The sequence below is a fragment of the Ictidomys tridecemlineatus genome, chromosome 7 (genome assembly GCF_052094955.1).
Source record: "Ictidomys tridecemlineatus isolate mIctTri1 chromosome 7, mIctTri1.hap1, whole genome shotgun sequence".
NCBI lineage: Eukaryota > Metazoa > Chordata > Mammalia > Rodentia > Sciuridae > Ictidomys > Ictidomys tridecemlineatus.
In genome coordinates this window covers 16737471-16757037 of record NC_135483.1, presented here as the reverse complement: position 1 = coordinate 16757037, position 19567 = coordinate 16737471, and the positions used below count along the sequence as shown (strand labels likewise).

General features: G+C 47.6%; 1 non-coding gene across 1 annotated transcript; it reads right to left on the bottom strand.

The window, feature by feature from the left end:
- Nucleotides 1-184: 184 nt before the first annotated feature.
- Trnam-cau (transfer RNA methionine (anticodon CAU)) lies at nt 185-257 on the bottom strand. Its single transcript has one exon. It is a non-coding gene; the product is annotated as a tRNA-Met (tRNA).
- Nucleotides 258-19567: the final 19310 nt, after the last annotated feature.

Genomic DNA, 19567 nt, shown 5'->3' with positions numbered 1-19567 from the left:
ACCGCAAGGGCAGGGAACACGAAGTAGTGGGTAGGCAGGGGCGCGACTCCAGGCCCTCGTCCCGAGCCACCTGGCGTGGGCAAGATTCCCGCTACGTCCCTTCTTAAGGTCAGCCCCAGACAGACAAGCAAATAAAACCCGGGTTTACCCCGCAAGGATAAAGAAACTGAGATCAAAAGTATTGTGCCCCGTGTGAGGATCGAACTCACGACCTTCAGATTATGAGACTGACGCGCTACCTACTGCGCTAACGAGGCACCTAGGCGCTCTCTCAGGCTACAGGCTAATGAGGCTAGTGACGCACTCAATGCGCATGCTCAGAAGATACCGTTTGGTTTGGTTGGGTTTTCTTGTCTCCGTGAGCTATTTCCAGCCTGAAATTGTCGATGCTCTCAGCCTCCGCGACCCGTGAAACCTGTCCACCTGCCTAGCGCCCTTCTCCGCCTGCCCTGCTGTTTGCCAATCAACAAATACTGCACCAGTTAGAACCAGGGAGAGGGGAATTCTGCCTGCTGTTGTGAACTGTTGTGCAGTGCTGACAAAGCGTGGGCACACTCGTGATCTTTTGAAACATTAGGCACCTACTGTGTTCCTGGCCCTGTACTGGGTGCTGCGTTCGCAGGGACGCTCGGCCTAGGGAATAGAGCTGCGGGAACAGGATGGTCACGATCTATCTGCAGGCGCACGCGCGCGCCCCGCCGCAGACCCCAAGTCCTGCCCGGTCCCCAGGTTTCCACCGCCACACAAAGGTCCCCGCCGAGACCAGGCTTCGAGATGTCCCACCGACACAGCCTCAGCATCCGGGGCGCCTCCTCTCCTCCCCCCCCTCTACCCTCCCCCCTCCCCTCCCCCCCTCTACCCTCCCCCCCAGTTCTTTATATCGGCTCATTTAGATACACCCACCTTAAAGGAAACTTCGTGTCACTACTATAGATGGAAAACAGGTGGGGGTCTTCTCTCGCGTTACAAATTCTTAACTGTTTAAAAAAAAAAAAGACATTTTCGCGCACCATCTAAACTCAACCAGACTAAGGCACACCAAAGACGTGTGTATTTCGGCGTATGTAGATTTTGTCTCTGAAAGGTACGTTGAAAGGAACTCCAGCCGAGGACCGGCACAGCGCTCCGGGAAGGGTTCCGAAATCCGCAGGCTGAAGGTGACCGAGATGACACAGTTTGAGGGACATCAGACGTAGGAACAGGGCCACGGCGAGAGGAGCAGCGTCTTAACCTAGCCCTAGGTGGGGAGGATAGGATAGTCACTGTGCAGTTGTCAGTTTTTCTCTTTATCTGAAAATTGTCCTTAGAAAATGCTTAGAACGAAAATTCTAAAAATTACCCAGAATTGGAAAGAGAAGGGGGTATGAACTAGTGTAAGGAGCTGGGGAAATATTTGACAGCAGGACTAGAGTTGCTGGGGAGGGGGAGCCCTGGAGGATGATCAGGGGGCTGCCAGGCCTCCCAGAGGGGGCTGGACCAGGAGTTCCAGTCCAGGGAGGGTGCAGCCGGGCGGCCCCCGGAGTCACCCGGTGCTGGGAAAGCTCTGGCCGACCCCAACCTCGGGAAGCTCCCACCTGCCCAGTCCTGGGGATAAGGTCGCTGGAGCGGCCCTGAGAAGGCAAACTCGGGGTGTCACCCCAGTGTCACCCAGATCTTGCAGGCTCACCCTGATACCCAGATCGCCAGGCCTGAGAAGGCGCCCAGTGTCATGAGGATTAAATCTCAGCTGCCTGGTCTACCGCAGTTACAAACCGACCCACTGAGGACCTGGCAGTCCGGCGACTGAGAAGTTGTCCAATAAACTACCACACACGTCCACGGGTATTCCCTAAAGTTGTGTTGGAAAAAAAAAAGAAAGAAAGAAAGAAAAAAGAAAAAAAAAAAGAAAGAAAGAAACAGCCCAACTCCATCAACGTCAAGGGCAAGACATCAACAGGCCACAGGAATGAGGAGGACCAGGCTGTAAACAAGAAGAAACACTGTGTTGTTCCAGGAAACAAGAGAAGAAAGCAATCACAGAACTGAGCATTGGTGAGCTATCATTTCTGTAAAAGGGGCAGGGATATTTAAATTTGCTGCTGTTTGCACACTAAATCTCTGAAAGGTACACAGGTGCACACGTACACACACAAGACCAATAATTAATATGTACAGGTGTGGAAGCTGCACAATTGGGGGCAGAGGTGATATGAAGACTTTTTTTAAAATGAACTTTAATTTTGAACAATTTTAGATTCATAGAGAAAATGCAAAAACTAAGACTTTCCATAAAGTCCACACCCAGTTTCCCCTATTATTAACATCCTACATTGAAATATGTTTATTACAACAAACGATCCAGTGTTGATACATCTTGTTTCAGATTTCCTTGGCTTTTACCAAGTGTCCCTTCTGTTCCAGGATCACATCAAAGAGACCACAGCACATTTAATGGTCTTGTCTCAGGCCCTTCTTGGCTGTGTGTTTCTTCTCAGACTTTCTCTAGTTTTGAAGAGCACTGGGCAGGATTTTGTAGAATGTTCCTCCGTGTTGGAACCTGCCTAACCGTTTTGCTAGAATGCACACTTTTTACCGTATGCCTTTGAATAGTTTTTTCTTTAAACTACCTGAACTATGTGAATCTGTTACCTGTTTAAATTCATTAAAAGACAATCTGCAGAAACTAGGAAGAAGGGAAAGGAGAGGGAGGGCAAGTAAGGAGGGAAGAAGAGGGGGAGGAGGGTGGTAAAGATAAAATGTAATTTGAAATGAACTCTAGCCGAGGCTACTTACCCCATCTACCCCTTCACCCAGGTTCTCCCTACGTGACTGTGAAAACGTCCAGCACTGCAAATAAAGCACGACGCAGACAGCTGGTTTAGAAGCTGGGAAAGCCTTCGGGCTTGGGTTTTTGACCTGGCCACTCTGACCGACTCCCAGCAGGGCTAGAGCACGTGCAAGGTGCCAGATCCAGCCCAGAGCAGGGGTAGCCAGCACAATCTAGACCGGTTCGTGGGTGACAGATGACGGACAGAACAGAGTGGTGGGCGGAGCAAATATTCTGCTAAAAACAACAACAACAACAACAAAATGTGTTTCTAGGGCTGGGCTGTGGCTCAGTGTCGAGCACTTGCCTTAGCATGCATGAGGCACTGGGTTTGATCCCCAGCACCACATATAAGAACTAAGTAAACAAAATAAAGGTATTGTGCCCATCTACAACTAAAAAAATTTTTTTAAGTGTTTCTAACTTTTAAATACAAATGCCTCTAATTATCAAAGATTTTTTTGAACCATCGAATATAATGAAACACTCACTGCCTGGAGGAAGCCCAGGCTCCTGCAGGACCCCCGCGGGCGCACCTGGCACCTCGCGTCCCCAGCAGGTCCCCAGCGGGGTCGAAGGCGCAGGGGTGAGACTGCGCAGAGAGGTTTCTGCAGGCGGCGACCCCAGATCTGACTAGTAACTGTTGGCCAGGACTCTCTGTCCGACAAAGGGTTTCAAGCTGAGCCCGCAGGGGAGCACCCTGATCAGGCCCTTCCTGCCCCCAGCCCTTCCCGCCTTGAGGCCTTTGCAAGGGTTGCCCTCTCGGCCTGGGCTTGCCGGGCCCCTTCCACCCTTGGGCAGCTTGTTGCGATCAGGTCGCTTCCTTGCGCCAGGTCCACCCCGTCAAAGGTCAGCTCCCTGTGTAACCTGACCCGCATTTCCTTCCCTATCTGCCTCCTCCCCGACGTCCTCCTGCCTCCTGATGAGGTCATCTCCCTGAACCCTTTCTCAAAAGGCCCTAGGGGGTCAGACTACCAACGCCCTTGACCCTTCTCTTACAGACGCGCCCAGTAATTCCAAGAGCTAGGCAAAGAGCCCGGTTTAAAACCCCAGCACCACCCCGCAGTTCTCCTCTTGTGCATTTCTTAAAATAATTTACCTATGAACCTCCTCTCCTAATGTCATCTAAACTTTCTCATTGTAAGTTCAAGCAGCTGCAAAAGATGTGATTTCCGTGTATTTTGTAAATGCTAATTTAAAGAATAACTGAGTATAAGGTGTTCTAAAGTGTTCTGAATGAAATCTAGACACACACCGCCCCCCATGGATACCACATAAACCAGAATCTGTGATGAACGTACACAGATTAGCTTCTCTTTAACATTTGGAAAGTTTACATTTTATTTCCCACTTGAACTCATATTTTCATACTATTCCCCCCCCAAAAAAATTTCTTCATATAATACATATTTTATGCTCGAATACATTTATTGATCACTTAGTTTGACCCTCAGCATTTATTGATCACTTAGTGTGCCCCTCAGCAATACAAATATGTTCATAAATGGACATTTTTTCTTGGGACCATAAGTCCCTGAGTGTTCTTGCAAAAGGACCAGGCCAATGACAAACTTTTTTTTTTTTTATTGTTGGTTGTTCAAAACATTACATAGTTCTTGATATATCATATTTCACACTTTGACTCAAGTGGCTTATGAACTCCCATTTTTACCCCATATACAGATTGCAGAATCACATCAGTTACACTTCCATTGATTTACATATTGACATACTCAAGTCTGTTGTATTCTGCTGCCTTTCCTATCCTCTACTATCCCCCCTCCCCTCCCCTCCCCTCTTCTCTCTCTACCCCCTCTACTGTAATTCATTCCTCCCCCTTGTATTCTTTTTCCCTTTCCCCTCACTTCCTCTTGTATGTAAGTTTGTATAACCCTGTGGGTCGGGACACTGCTACATCGATGTTCATAGCAGCACAATTCACAATAGCAAGACTGTGGAAGCAACCTAGATGCCCTTCAATAGACGAATGAATAAAAAAAATGTGGCATTTATACACAATGGAGTATTACTCTGCATTAAAAAATGACAAAATCATAGAATTTGGAGGGAAATGGATGGCATTAGAGCAGATTATGCTAAGTGAAGCTAGCCAAGCCCTAAAAAACAAATGCCAAATGTCTTCTTTGATATAAGGAGAGTAACTAAGAACAGACTAGGGAAGAAGAGCATGAGAAGACTAACATTAAACAAGGATGAGAGGTGGGAGGGAAAGGGAGAGAGAAGGGAAATTGCATGGAAATGGAAGGAGACCCAATGGCAAACTTGACAAATCATTTCAGCCTTTTATTCAGAAGCAGGATTACACCCACGGGAATGGCCCCACCCTCCTGGTGGAAAATAGCCCCTGGCCGCAGGAGGAGTTTGGGCTTATAGAGGTGATTTGGTGAGCATGTCAGTTTGGGCACTCAGGAATTTGGGTTTTGGGGTTAGGGGTGGTAGCCAGGATTTATCTTGGAAGAGATTAGTGTTTCCTAGAGACTATCATTCTAGGTTTGATAAAACACTTTCTCCCCTTCAGCGGCCACTATCTGGAAAGCCCTTTATCTTGAAAGAGATGAAAGCTATCAATGTATGGCTTTCTTTTTCATTCCCTTTCCCGGGCCTCACTATTTTGGGGCTTTTCATTTTCCATATCTAATACTGAATGTCAAAATTTTCTTCTAAATTAACATATCATTACTTTTATAAGTACTCAATCATAAATATATGTATATATATTTTTTAAATAAGTATTACATGGAAAAATATAAATCAATCAAAAATGAATATCCATGAAGTCAGGTGCAATGCCACTAGCCTATAATCCCAGTGTTGGGGAGGCTTGGTGGGGGAGGCTGAGGTAGGAGAAAGGGCAAGTTGAAAGCCAGCGTCAGCAACATAGGAGGCCCTAAGGAACCTAGTATCACCCTGTCTCAAAATAAAAATGGGCTGGGGATGTGGCTCAGTAGTGAAGCCCCTGGGTTCAATCCCTGATACCCCCACAAAATATATATATATCCATGAGACAAATATAATTTTTATTCCACTTGGTTCAGGTATGTGGGTCCAGCTATTCCTTTTGGGGAGGGGTTTCAGCGTTAACTCTGTTCCTATTTTTCACATTTATAGAATGTACATGCTGAGAAAGTTGTTCCTGTGAAGAAGTAAAAAGGATGGAGAGAATTTTGTTAAAGCTGTTATAACACTAAAGTTCTATCCCTTAAATACATTACAAGTTATTTCCTAAGAATCTGTAATCAAAAATTATTTCCATCAATCTAGAAGCTTGCTGGGTCCTCTTTCAGCTTTAAACTGGAAGTCACGATAGTCACTAGAGTCATTCACTTTCCCAGCTTCTAAACCAGCATTCTGCGTATTGCTTTTATTTGCAGTGCCAGAGGTTTTCGCAGTCATGTACTCAGATCCTGCAGGGTGGAAGACGCTGGGGGTGAAAGGGCAGATGGGGAAAGAGCAGTAGCCTGGCCCCTGCAACTCTCTCCAGGTCACCAATTTCAGGAACACTCTCCCTGGGATTGCTCCTTGTACACTTCCAGATGGCATTTGACGGGGTTTGGATTTGACCAGACAGGCAGTAGAAGCTGTTGTAAGCTCATGTCACAAAGTGGAGTGTGTGTGTGTGTGTGTGTGTGTGTGTAGGCTAGCTCAGGGCTGACTGGGCAGGGTAACTGAATGGAAACCTGTTGAGTGATTGTTCTTTGTGTTGGATGGGCCCAGGCAGGGAGACTACCTGGGAAATGCTGACCACAGTCCTGGCACCAGCACCAAGTAATGAAAACATGTCCTGGGAAGTGGTTGCAGACACAAAGAGGAGGCACCAAGTGGGCACAGGGGTCAGGACTGGGGTCTTGCTCACTACCAGCAGAAGGTAGAGTTGCTCCAGATCGGGATGAGCAATGTCCAGAAACATCATGGTGCCACCATCAGGGAGGTCAATGGGAAAGAGGTCTGTTTCTGGGAACCTGGTAAATTCTGGCTTGCATACTTTCTATTACACAAATAATATTTTCATTAAAAAATATAAAATATGTACATACATACAAACTGTATCAGTCAGCTAATGAAACCGTAGTGATGCTTAATAAACAACCCAAAATTTAATGGCTTAAATAACAAATATGCTTTTTTCTTTATTTAAAAAGGCTTTTACTGAGATCTAATTCACATACGTATAATTAGCCCATTTTAATTGTGCCCTTGAATGAGTTTGGGAATGTTATATTATTTTTCAGTTGTTATAAATATATGTAACAAAATTTTTTTTTTACCATTTCAACCACTTTAAACCATATTATTCAGTAGTATTAAGCGCATTGTCATCCCAAACAGAAAAACCCTATACTCATTAATTAATAGTTCCTCACACCCCCTTCCCCAGCCCCAGGTACCACAAGGAATCAAACATCTGCTTGGAAGCCTGTCCATCAAAATTCCAATAGCCCACCAGGCAAGGTGGCACAAAACCTGTAATCCCAGCAGCTGGGAAGGCTAAGGCAGGAGGATCACAAGTTCAAAGCCAGCCTCAGCAACTTAGTAGGCCCTAAGCAACTCAGCAAGACCCTGTCTCAAAATAAAATATACAAAAGGTTGGGATGTGGCTCAGTGTTTAAGTTCCCCTGGTTTCAATCCCTAGTAAAAAAAAAAAAAAAAAAAAAAAAAAATTCCAATAGCCCAAGCAAGTCACAGAGTCCAAGTTCAACATCTGGGAGGGACTACAGAATCTCAGGCAAAGGGAAGGAGGGAAGAGTTGAGAACTATAATCTAAGGTGCTACACATATTCACATACACAAGTATAAATTTCCTTTCCCTACCCTCATCTCTAATTCTGTTCCCTCTCCAGAGGGACCCACCGTGAGTATCCCTTCTATGGACAAAAATGAAAATAAACACTTGGTTTTCAAGTGCATAAGTAGGATCACACTGTGCTTATTTTAGTTCTGCAACCTACTTTTTCCATTTAACAATGAAACTCTTCCTGCCCATGTGCGTAGATCTCCCTCATTCTTTCTAATCACATAGTGTCTGAGAAGAGGGGAACGGGACTCACACATGCAGAAGGAAGACATGTCAGGATGCAGGCCAAGGAGGGGCCTCTGAAGACAACAGCCCGTCCCCACCTTGATCTTGAAAGTCCCAGTGCTGTCCAAGGAATGTCTGTGGCTCGAGCCCCCCAGTCTATGGTTCTTGGTTACAGCAGTCTGAGCTGCCCTGGGTCTTCTAGTTCTAGAACTTCTAATTCTTCCCAAATACTGTAGCAAATACTGCAGGGGACATCCTTGTAATGTGTTTTGGACCACAGAAGTCTGACAAGCTTGTGGGCAACCAAAAACCAAAAATGCTCTTCCCTGGCCTCTGGCAGATCTGCTGGGGCACTCTGGGGAGATCTCATTTACAGAAGTCTCCACTCGCCCCGAAGGCACAGACCAGGAACTCAGCTGGTACCAGTCAGGACTTGCCACCCCTGACCTCTCCCTGCACCTCCTTCCCACCCCCAGGTCACTGCACCCATCTGCTTGGCAGGGTTCACAACCAGCTTGAGGGCCACATCTGGCCTGGCCACAACACAGACTGTGACCACTCCATCTGGAGGGACTTCGGGGGCAGCTTTCCAAATCTGTGCACACTGTGACTTCCATCCCCTTCCCAGCCCTCTCTGCTTAAAGGAAAACTGAAATTAACTGGAGAGAGAGGCAAGCACTGGGCAGGGGCCGAGGAAAAGCCCATGGGGCTTCCCTTGTGCTCTGGCACTCTGGGAGATGGCCAAGGTTCCCGCCTGGCTCCCTTCCCAGCCAGGGCTTGATAACATGGCCGGACCTGGTCGTGTGCCCAAGTGTCTCATTGCATTATTCTGGCTGTGACAAGCCAGAGGGGAGGGAGCAGCCAGTTGGGAAAGTGGAGGGAGGCCCAGGGAGCCCAAGAGTGGGTGAGGAGAGCTTTCCTCAGACACCCCACAGGAAGCAGCCAGCCTGTTCCTTTGTCATCTGTCCAAGGAGGCAGAAGGCCACCATCCTCCCAGCTCCATTCTTGACTCGATGAGAGGACACGGAGGTGTGAGTCAGCTTGTTGTTGTTGGAAGCTTCCAAGAGTCATCTCTCTGAGCCCCGTTGACAGAGCTGAGAGAAGGCTGCCCTCCAGATGTTCACTGAGAAGCTCCACGTGGCCAGAGGAGCTGTCACTCCACTAGCTGACCTTGTCTGTGTCCCCAGGAGCAGCCTCAGCAGGTCCCACTGTCCACAAGATGAAGGCCAGTCCTCCTGTGCCCCCAGGTCTGCCCTCCTGAGCTCCTCTTGTCCACCGCCCTCCCCCACCTACACCCCTTCCCTCTGCTGCACCCAGCTAGTCCCTCTGTCCTCCTGGTCTCCACCATGACCTCAGAGAGGCCCCCGGACCCTGAACCAGGCCAAGCCCTCTGCTCCGTACTCCCCTCTCACAGTCCCTGGCCTTAATGCTTGTTCCAGCTCAGTGTGTGGATGCTCAATGGTTGTGTTTTCCATGGGGTCACAGGACCTCCTCAGCAGGGCCAGGCTGTGTCCCCTGTGCAGAGCCTCCAGTGGGCCTAGAACTTTTCAGGATGGTGAGGGACATTTCCACACTTTGCTGTGGAAGCTGGTCTTCCCTGGAGGGAAGGGCTGGGGATCCACCCAGGTATCCTCAGCTCTCCGGATGAACCAAGACTTATTACTTCGTTCCAAAGCTATGCAGGCTCTGGCTTCCCTAACCAGGTTGGGCTTTCCGGGAACCAGCCAGGAATGGACTATAGGCCTCTGTCCTCCCTTCAGGTACTGGGTGTGTTGGACAGCAAGCTCCCCTAGGCAGAGGAGAGGAAAGGGTTACAGCACACAGCTGACGGCAGGCCCTCCCACTCCACCCTTAAGCCCCAGCTTAAGACCACAGTGGTGGGTGTGGTCTCAGCGGGAGCTGGAGGCGGATCCAGGCCTGCCCCTTCCAAGTTCAGACCCAGAGCAGGGCAGTGGCTTTGCCCACAGTTGTAACAAGTATGACCGCAATGGCAGAGGTCACCGTGTGTGTCCTGTAACCTAAGGCTATGTTGGGGCACAGAGCCATGAGTCCCCCTCCTTTGCAGAGCTCATGGGTGTGTGGTTTTAACATGTCAGAGCTAGGCTCACAGGGGCTGGGTCCTAAGCACCAATCCTTTCAAATCATATCACTAAAATCTACTCTATCATCAAGAGTTCATACATGGAGTTGGTTGCTGAAATTGCACAATCACACTATGACAGAGTTCCACAATCTGGCTTATGATTTAAGGCTTAGAGGTTTCCATTAATTTAGGCAACAGGGAGAAGGTCTTATTACAAAGCGGTGTTTAATCCCCTCAGGATTTGTTCTGGGGGTGTAGAACCACGACACTAGAGCACTCCCACGTAGGCACCAGTTGAGGGTTTGTAAAGTGAAGAAATGTTCCAGTGCTTGCTATCCTGAGCCTGAGCCTTTTTATATTTAGAAATCTGTCTCCACTCAACACACACACACACACACACACACACACACACACACACACACACACACACACACACCAGAGCAAGCCTGTGCTCTTTGAATGGAAGCAGGGACCTCATGAGCTGATTCACTCTTGCAGCCTTTAAGTCACTAGAGCCAAAGAGGGGCACAAGCCAGAATCTTCTAGAGTATTGCAACATTGATGAGAATCCTCTCTAAGAGGAGATGCCAATATGAGCTACTTGGGCATTTCTTCCTTTACCATCTGATAACTTCAACCTTCTGACCCCGGCTGTTTGTGTGTGTGTGGGGGGGGGGGCGGTAAACTTCAGTGCTCTCATTCATCCACTCCAGCTCCTACACAAAGCTGGGGTGGCACAAAGAGATTGTTCCAGGAGTGTATGATATTGTGATATAATAAAAAAGACATATTTGGTTTCTGTCTCCAGTTGCCAGCACAGAGCTCCTAAATCCTGTAATTTCTTGGGTGGTAGCAACGAGGGGAACGTCTTCTGTCGCTATGTTTGGTCTTGGTCCTGGGCTCCTGGTTCCTGACACAGAGCTGCTAAGTCCCCTGGAATCTGCAGAGTGATGAGTCTCTTCTTGTTGGTTGGACCATATCTTGATGGTTGGAATTTCATCATCAGGGTCCAGAGAAACCCTAAAGGACTGTGGAGAGGTGGCAGGTTGGTGAGCACACTCACATGCCAGGAGGGCCATGCGCCCAGCTCCACAGGGGCAGAAGCTCCTGGGCTTGGGGTCCCTCTGAACCTCCCCCTAGATCCCTTCTGGTTCTTCACTTGAATCCTTCACTACACACTGGTAAATGTCAGTAAAGTGTTTCTCCAAGCTCTAAGAGCATCATGGCAAATTATCAAATATGAACAGGGGGTTGTGGGAAGCCCTGACTGGAAGCCAAGTTGGGCAGAAGTCGGGGTAACCTGGGGACCCACTGCTTGCAGCTGGAGTCTGAAGTGGGCAGACTTGTGGGACTGAGCCCTTCACCAGGTAATAGTGCCCGAATTGAATGAAATTGTAGGACACTCATTTGGTGTCTTCAGAGAACTGGAGAGTTGCTTGGTGTGGGGAAGCCCACACATTTGGTGTCGGAGGCATTCTGTGGGTAGAGAAACAGTTTTCTTTTAGTGGCCTCTTCGAAAACCAGTCAGTATCATCCGAGCTCCCATGGGACCTTGGCCTGGGCTGTAGGCTGTGCAGGACATGAAAGAACAGAGTTAGTCTTGATCTAGACAGTTTTTTCACCAAGAAACAAAGTACAGGTTAGATCAACAGAAAACTCTTCCCAAAGAATGTGTTACATAAGACTTCAGGGATTGAATGCTTTTCTATTACAGGAAACTTTTTGGGGGGGATTGGGGGATACAGGGGATTGAACTCAGGAGCACTCAACCGCTGAGCCACATCCCAGCCCTATTTTGTATTTTATTTAGAGACAGAGTCTCACTGAGTTGCTTAGTGCCTCATCTTTGCTGAGGCTGGCTTTGAATTTGCGATCCTCTTGCCTCAGCCTCCAGAGCCACTGGGATTACAGGTGTGCGCCATCACACCTGCCAGAAAACTAATTTTAATGCCCTGTTGTCAGTGTCTTGAAAATCTCAGCGAATTGATGGTTGAACTTGGGTTTTGTGAGTCCAGCATGGGCAGTAGAGGCATGTGCTGTGCTGTCTACAGAACCCTCCGGACCCAGCCCATTCCCATTCAGCCCTGGAGAACTGATTTCTGGGACTCATGATGTGAAGGTCAGCGAGACTCAATGTGTATAACTGTCTGAACTCTGTGACCAAAGGGAGCCCCAGTGGACTGAGAAGCCATACTTTATCTTCATACCAAAACTGGTTTCAAATATAGAAAAAGAATAATGGGGAGCTGATGTTGCAGCTCAGCGGTAGAGCACTCGTCTAGCATGTGTGAGGCCCTGGGTTCCATCTTCAGCACCACATAAAAATAAAGGCATTGTGTGCAACTACAACTAAAAAAATAAATACATATTTTTTTTAAATGCCCAATTGGTTACATTATGCTCAAAATGACAACATAGAAGAGCAGGGAAAGAGAAGACTGCCCCTAGTTCCTTTTCCCTTCAGTCTTTCTTTATTCATGGATAAAGCCAGAGGTGGAGTGTTGGTGGAAAGCCCACAAGAAGAGAAATAGAAACAGTTGAGCTGGCTTTGAACAGCATTTCCACCTTCTGGTAAGAATGAAGCACATCTGCATGGGCCATCGGAATACCAATTTCAGTGATTCTGCATACAAGTTCAATGCTCTCCTATTTGCATTTAAAATGACATTGCACAGTCTGGGTGTGGTGGCACACACCTGCAATCCCAGCTCCTGGTGGGGAGAGGGCAAGTTCAAGGCCAGCCTCAGCAACTTAGTAAGATCTTGTCTCAAATTTTTTAAAAGTAAAATGAAAAGGACCAGGGATATAGCTCAGTGGTAAAGCACACCTGGGTTCAATCCCCAGTACAAAAAAATAAATAAATAACATTGCACAATCTAAAGATGAATGGCAAAATTATGCTAATGATTCCAAATTATAATTTTTCATTACTTAAAACATTAAAGAGCAGGGGTGGGGGTTGTGGCTCCGTGGTAGAGTGCTTGCCTAGCATGCACGAGGCATCAGTTTCGATCCTCAGCACCTCATTAAAAAAATGAATAAATAAAGGTATTGTGTCCAAGTACAACTAATAAATAAATAAATACTTTAAAAAAATAAAGAATAGAGCTTTTTGGTTTAGTAACTTTAGAGGCATTTCTTTCCTTTTGCTTTGAAGGGGGACCTCGTGTTTTTACTTTGTGTTATGCCCCACAAATTATGTAAACGGTCTTGTAGTCACCAGTAATGTATGCTATTTTTTTTTTTAGTACCAGAGATTGAACCCAGAGAGGCTTAACCACTGAGCCACATCTCCACACTTTTTGAGACAGGGTCTCACTAAGTTACTTAGGGCCTTCGCTAAATTGCTGAGGCTGGCTTTGAACTTGTGATCCTCCTGCCTCAGCCTTCCAAGTGGCATGCACCACTGTGCCCAACCTCATTTCTTAAAGTTTGTTCACTAGCAAAGATTTAGAGTAAGGAAGTCTCGTTCACTGCTGATGTGGATACAAAATGGTACAGGCCCTTTAGAAAACTGTTTGGTGGCTTCTTACAAAGTTATCCATACACCTACCATAAGATTCAGCAATCTCATTCTTAGGTATTTACCTTAGAGAAATGTAAATTTATGTTCATGCAAAAACCTGTATATGAATATTTATAGTGGTTTTACTGATAAACACCCAAAATAAGAAAGAGCCCAGTGTCTTCTTTGGGAAGTAGAGAAAGTGTGGTACAGCCATGTGATGGAATACTACTCGGCAACAACAATGGCAGCTGCACACACACACAGGCTGGCTGAACCCCCAGGGGACTATGCTGAGCAAAAGAAGTCAGACTCAGAAGGCTTAGCCTATGTGATTCCATTTATGTGACATCTGGGGACAGGCAAAACTTACGAGGCAGATAACTGAGCAGTTGTTGCCAGCAACCAGGGGAGAGGAAGCAGCGGTGTCTGCCAAAGGTTGACAGAAGTGTTTCAGTGATGGGGTGACCCGTACCTTGATGGTGGTGGTCACGTGACCACATTTTTCCACACTCAGAGCTGTACATTGACAGGGGTAAGTTGTACCTTAATTTTGAAAGGCTTCTCTAAATTTGCTGACCAACAGTAGGTTCTCCCATCATTTTTCATGCAGATCAGAAATCTCCAGCAATGGGCTCTGAAGGAGAAATTTTTAAGAGGGCAAACTGTGGACCCCTGGGAATCTAGCTGTGACTCTATAGGGTGCTATAGATGGAATCACTGGGGATGAATCCAGAGCAACTGCTTCTCTGGAAAGCCACTGTGGGAGGCCCTGAGTGGGCGGGCACCCAGACACACTCTGGCCTGTTCCTGCCCCCACCCCTTGTGCCCTGGTCCACCAGCAATGCGGCAGCTGCCCAAGCTCGTCGCCCTGCCCTGCCTTCACGGAGCTGATTTTATGCAGAAAGGATTGATTGGTGTTGACAGGGAGCTATTTACCTGTCTAATTAATTATGCCAACTAATTTTCAACTTAATTGCACTTCTCAGGTCACTGGGTAATGAGACTGTACAATTTTCTTGCTGCTGCAGGCTTGATGGGGAAGTAGAGGGGCGAAGGTGGCAGCTGCTCCTGAGGTCACCCTGTTCCTCCGGGTCCTGGCCACAGCCTTCAGTCCCTGGCTGCCCCATGCACAAGCCCAGGCCTCCTATGTGTGTCCATTCTATCCATGTGAGCTGGCCTCCCCCTCAAGAGCTCCTGGCCATTCATCCTCCCAACAAGCATTGATTCCGTGCCACCGTGGTGCCAGCCACTAACTAGGGTAGGCCCTTGGGGTGCCAAGCAGCCAAGGCATGCTTTGCCTGCCCCCAACTCCCAGCCCAAATTGCTCAATATGAAGGGGAGGATTCTGGCGTAGACTAGCAATGACTGAATCTGGTTGTGCGTAGGTGCAAGGGCTCCAGGGATAAACCCAATCCAGGATCTGCCATTGGTCCCTGAGGAACTGGGCCTCAGCTTCCTCATCTACAGAAACATGACAGGGCTGTGGCAGGAGGCAGAGCGGATGTCACAAGACTAGACACTTCCTCCTCGTCCCCACTGTGGTCCTGTTGCCTCTTTGTCTTGTAGATGGCCCCATATTCTGGGTTTGCCTGATTGTTTCCTATTCATAGAATTGACTAAAACACACTTTTTTAAAATCAAAAGGTTATTGAAACACAGTACACAGAATTTCCTTCTTTCTGAACAATCAAGAATGAGTTGTGCACAAAGTACACATCACCTCTGAATACTTTTTCTCTGTTTCCTATAAGCTAGGACTCTCTCCTGCAAACTACAAATCAGCCCTCAAAATCAGGAACTCAAGATAGGCCTGGTGACACACGCCTGCAATCCCAGCAGCTGAAGAGGCTAAGGCAGGAGGATTACGAATTTGAGGCCAGCCTTGGCAATATAGCAAGACTATCTCCAGGGAAAAAAAAAGGTGGTGGTGGTTGGGAATATAGCTCAGGGGTAAATCACCCCTGGGTTCTACCCTCAGTACTGTCAACAAGAAAAGAAAAATCAGGAAATCAATAGTGATAAATTGCTACCTTTAATCCTCAGGTCCTGTGGGAATTTTGCCAACAGTCGACAGTCTCAGTAAGTCACGTTTCATAAACAAAAGAATCCAGTTCAGAATCACGGGTTGCATTTAGTTAGCAAGATTCTTTGGTCTCCAGGCTGGAACAGTCCCAGACGTCCCTGGATTTTCATGACTTTTAGGATAAGAGGCAGTTACTTTGTAGAATGTCCCTCCATTTGGCTCTGTCTGATATTTTCTTATAATTGGATTCAGGTCACACATCTTTGCCTGGAATATCATGGAAGAGAGTCTGGCATCTTCTCATTGCACCTTAGCAGTTGGCTCAAGATTTCAATTTGTCCCATTACAGATGGGCGTCCTTTTGATCACTTGATCAGGGTAGTGTCTGAGAAGCTTCTCCATCATGAAGTTTTTTATTCCCCCTTTGTAATCACTAGGTATTTTGGGGGGAGTTTTATCTGAAAATATTTTAATGTCCCCTTCCTCCTAAAACTCTTAAGGTATCTATTTTTTTATATCGATATGATCATGTTTTCTTACTTTATTTAATGCTTCATAATCCTTTAATACCATTATTTTGATGCAAAAAATCTCCCAGGTTTGGCAGGCGCGAGCCCTTTCAAGTTGGCTTCTGAGTCTCTTTGACGTGTCCTCCTTTCTTCTTTTGGCTCTTTCTTGCTTTCTGGAACAAGAGGTTCCAGGATTGTTTTGCTCCCTCCTGGCCCCCAACATGAAAGTGGCTGTTCCCCCAGGAGGCCCTGGGCCCTGGTGTACACCTTGTGGTTGGAGAGGGCTGTCAGCGGGCACAACTAGGGGACCCACATATTACAGCACATGTTCTTATTTTTGTGTAGTGTAGTTGATATATTTACAAATACATTTATTTATAATTCATATTAGAATTAATTTTAATTTTTTTTTGGTACTGGGGATTGAACCTGGGGGTATTTAACTACTGAGCCACATCCCTAGCCCCTTTTTTATTTTTATTATTATTTTTTTAATTTAAAGACAGGGTCTCACTGAGTTGCTTTGAGCCCTGCTCAATTTCTAAGTCTGGCTTTGAACTTGTGATCTTCCTGCCTCAGCCTTCGCAGACGCTGGGATTACGGGTGCGTACTCCTGCCCAGCACATTGGTTTATTTGCTCAATGCCCTGTTTGTATCAATCTATTGTCGTGCCGGCCACCTCTTCTAGCTCAAGCTTTGCTGTTCCGTTGCAGGCTCTCCCCTCCCTGTGTGGATTCCCTCCTTGCCCTGCTTGAATTTCAACTGTCCCCTTTAAAGACACTCCCTGGTCCCTCTCTCTCCTATATCTCCTCACTCAGCTTGGGCTCCAACATCTGCTCTAGGCTGCCAAGCCCCTTCCCCATCACTGATGCCCACCTTGCTCCCTGTAGTCTATGGTTGGTACGCAGGGCTCTGTGCTGCTAGGTGAGCACTCTACTCCAGTAGCTTTAGGACTGAATCATTCAGGAAGAAAAGGGACGTGGAGATATGAAGGGGGAAAGTGGACACTTTTTTGCGTGTGTGTTTTGGTACTGGGGATTGAACACAGGGTCACTTTATCCCTGAGCTACATCCCGGCCTTTTTTATGTTTTATTTTTAGACAAGGTCTCGCTAAGTTACTGAGACTTATAAGTTGCCTTGAACTTGCAATTCTTCTTCCTAGCCTTGTAAGTGGCTGGGATTACAGGCATGTGTCAGAATGCCCAGCATGCACATATTTTTTTAAGAGAGAGAGAGAGAGAGAGAGAGAGAGAGAGAGAGAGAGAGAGAGAGAGAGAGAATTTTAATATTTACTTTTTAGTTTTCGGCGGACACAACATCTTTGTTGGTATGTGGTGCTGAGGATCGAACCCGGGCTGCACACATGCCAGGCGAGCGCACTACTGCTTGAGCCACATCCCCAGCCCTACATATTTTTAATCATGTGAAAAATAACAAGGCAAAAGAGAAGGCAAGAAATAAAATTTCGCACTGGGAGTGTAGCTCAGCAGTAGAGTGCCCATCTAGCAGGAACAGAGTCCTCCGAACAAACCATAGAACTACAGTGAGTAAATACATAAATAAACAAATAAATGAAATTGCACATGTAATCCAATAGCAAAGATGTAAAAAGCTCAGAAGAGCCGGGCACAGTGGTACATGCCTGTGATTCCAGGGGTCCCGGAGGCTGAGGCAGGAGGATCTCAAGTTCAAAGCCAGCCTCAGCAATGGCAAAATGCTGAGCAACTCAGTGAGACTTTGCCTCTAAAAAATACAAAATAGAGCTGGGGATGTGGCTCAGTGGTCGAGTGCCCCTGAGTTCAATCCCCAGTACCCTTCCCCTCCCCCCCAAAAAAGAAACACTGGTGCTCTCTCAGGCAGAAGAGCTAGGAAAGAGAGAAAGAGCAAGTTTCCATCACTGGTTTGCCACAACTCACCCTCAGACCCCTTGCCCCTCACAGTTACTCTGTGCCCCGATACCCATCATCCCTGAAACAGCCCTGGGAAGAACACTTACTCAGAGGAGGCATCATAAGACTTAATGAGTTAGCACATGAGAAGCACTTCAAATGGAGCCTAGCACACAGCACGTGTTCTAAAAATGTCAGCTGTTGCCAGATGGATGAGGAAAGAGGAGCTCAGTGAGGTCATCCAAGTTACCTACAAGGTCACACAGCAGCATTGGCACAGTCTGAGCCCACCTGTGCCCAACTCCAAAGCTCATGCATTTTCCCAAGACCCCTACTAAAAGCGGGGGGGGGGGGAGAGATGAAGCAGGACACCCAGGGCTAGTGCCAGGCTGATGGAGACGAGTTCCCCAGCACGGGGCTGTCTCAGAGGAGCAGCAACTCCAGACGGTGGCACTTGCTGAGAAAAGCTCCCTAGCATAGGTAGGGTTGGGGACAGACCTTGGATGCTGAGACTTGAATAGGATGTGATGGTGGAGCCAGCAGAGGGAACAGCCTGAGCAATGGCAGGGGACTGGAGCGCCCACATGCCAGTCATCACAGGGTGAGGGTCAGTCACCCACAGGCCTGGCCCCAGAGCAGTGCTCCTGAGCCTCGGCACTCTCAGCATTCTGGTCAGATAGTCCACTGTTGGGGCAGTGGGGCTGTCCTGTGCACTGGAGGATACAGCAGCACGCTTGGCTCATCCCCTCTAATGCCAGGTAGCAAACCCTCCCCGCATATGACCACCAGTCACGTCTACACTCCTGGGTGGAAAATCTGCCCTGGGCCCAAATCTCCCCCGGTTCAGAACCATTGCCCTAGACAAATGCCCCAGCTCCAGCCTTTGCTCACAGGAGCCCAGCTTCACGTTCTTTCCCTCACTGTTGGATGGCCCCAGGAACAGGACACAGCTACACCCCAGTCACCCACAGGAAGAAGAAGGCAGGGACACCAAGACCTCCTGCTCCCACAGTGCCTGCGGCCGAGGGCTTTGACGAGGCCTCCTGGGTGCATGGGTCAGACTTCCTGGTTCAGTGGTGCAATCCCAGGTGAAGAAGTTTGTTACTACAGCAGCGGATCCAGCAAGAATGACGACATTTCCCAGGGTTGGGCCACAGAGAAGAGACAGGAGCTAAGCGGATGACAAGTGCTGGCCAGCAGGTGACTCTGAGAACAGTCACTCCTTTCTGGGCTACAGTTTCACCATCAGTAAACTAAAGGCTTGTAGTACCACCAAGATTCCAGGTGAGGGCTTCTCTTTGATCCCTAGAAAGGGCAATGAAGGGAGAGTTTTCAGCTTACTGGGGAAGAGTTCTATGATCAACTAGTAATGTCTGCCGCGAGTGCAGAGGTGGAAGCTGTGGGTGGTATCAACACTGTATAGAGTTTTTGCTGGCTCTTCTAAAGGACCCTAGAAGTCTCTGGGGGTCTGTGTGAGGGTCAGGAGCTGGGGATAGGAGAAGCCAAGTTCCAACAGGGAAAGTTCCACACAAAGGTTTTTTTTTTTTTTTTTTTAAAGAGCTGTTTGTTCTGTGAAAGGACAGGGAGCAAATGTTCCCTATATGACAGAGACCCACCGCTGTCTCAGGGAGCAGTCATCATTTATTCATCCAACAAGAAAATTAAGGGCGGGTGAGAGGAACATCCCCAAATAAGCATCCACCTCTTTTT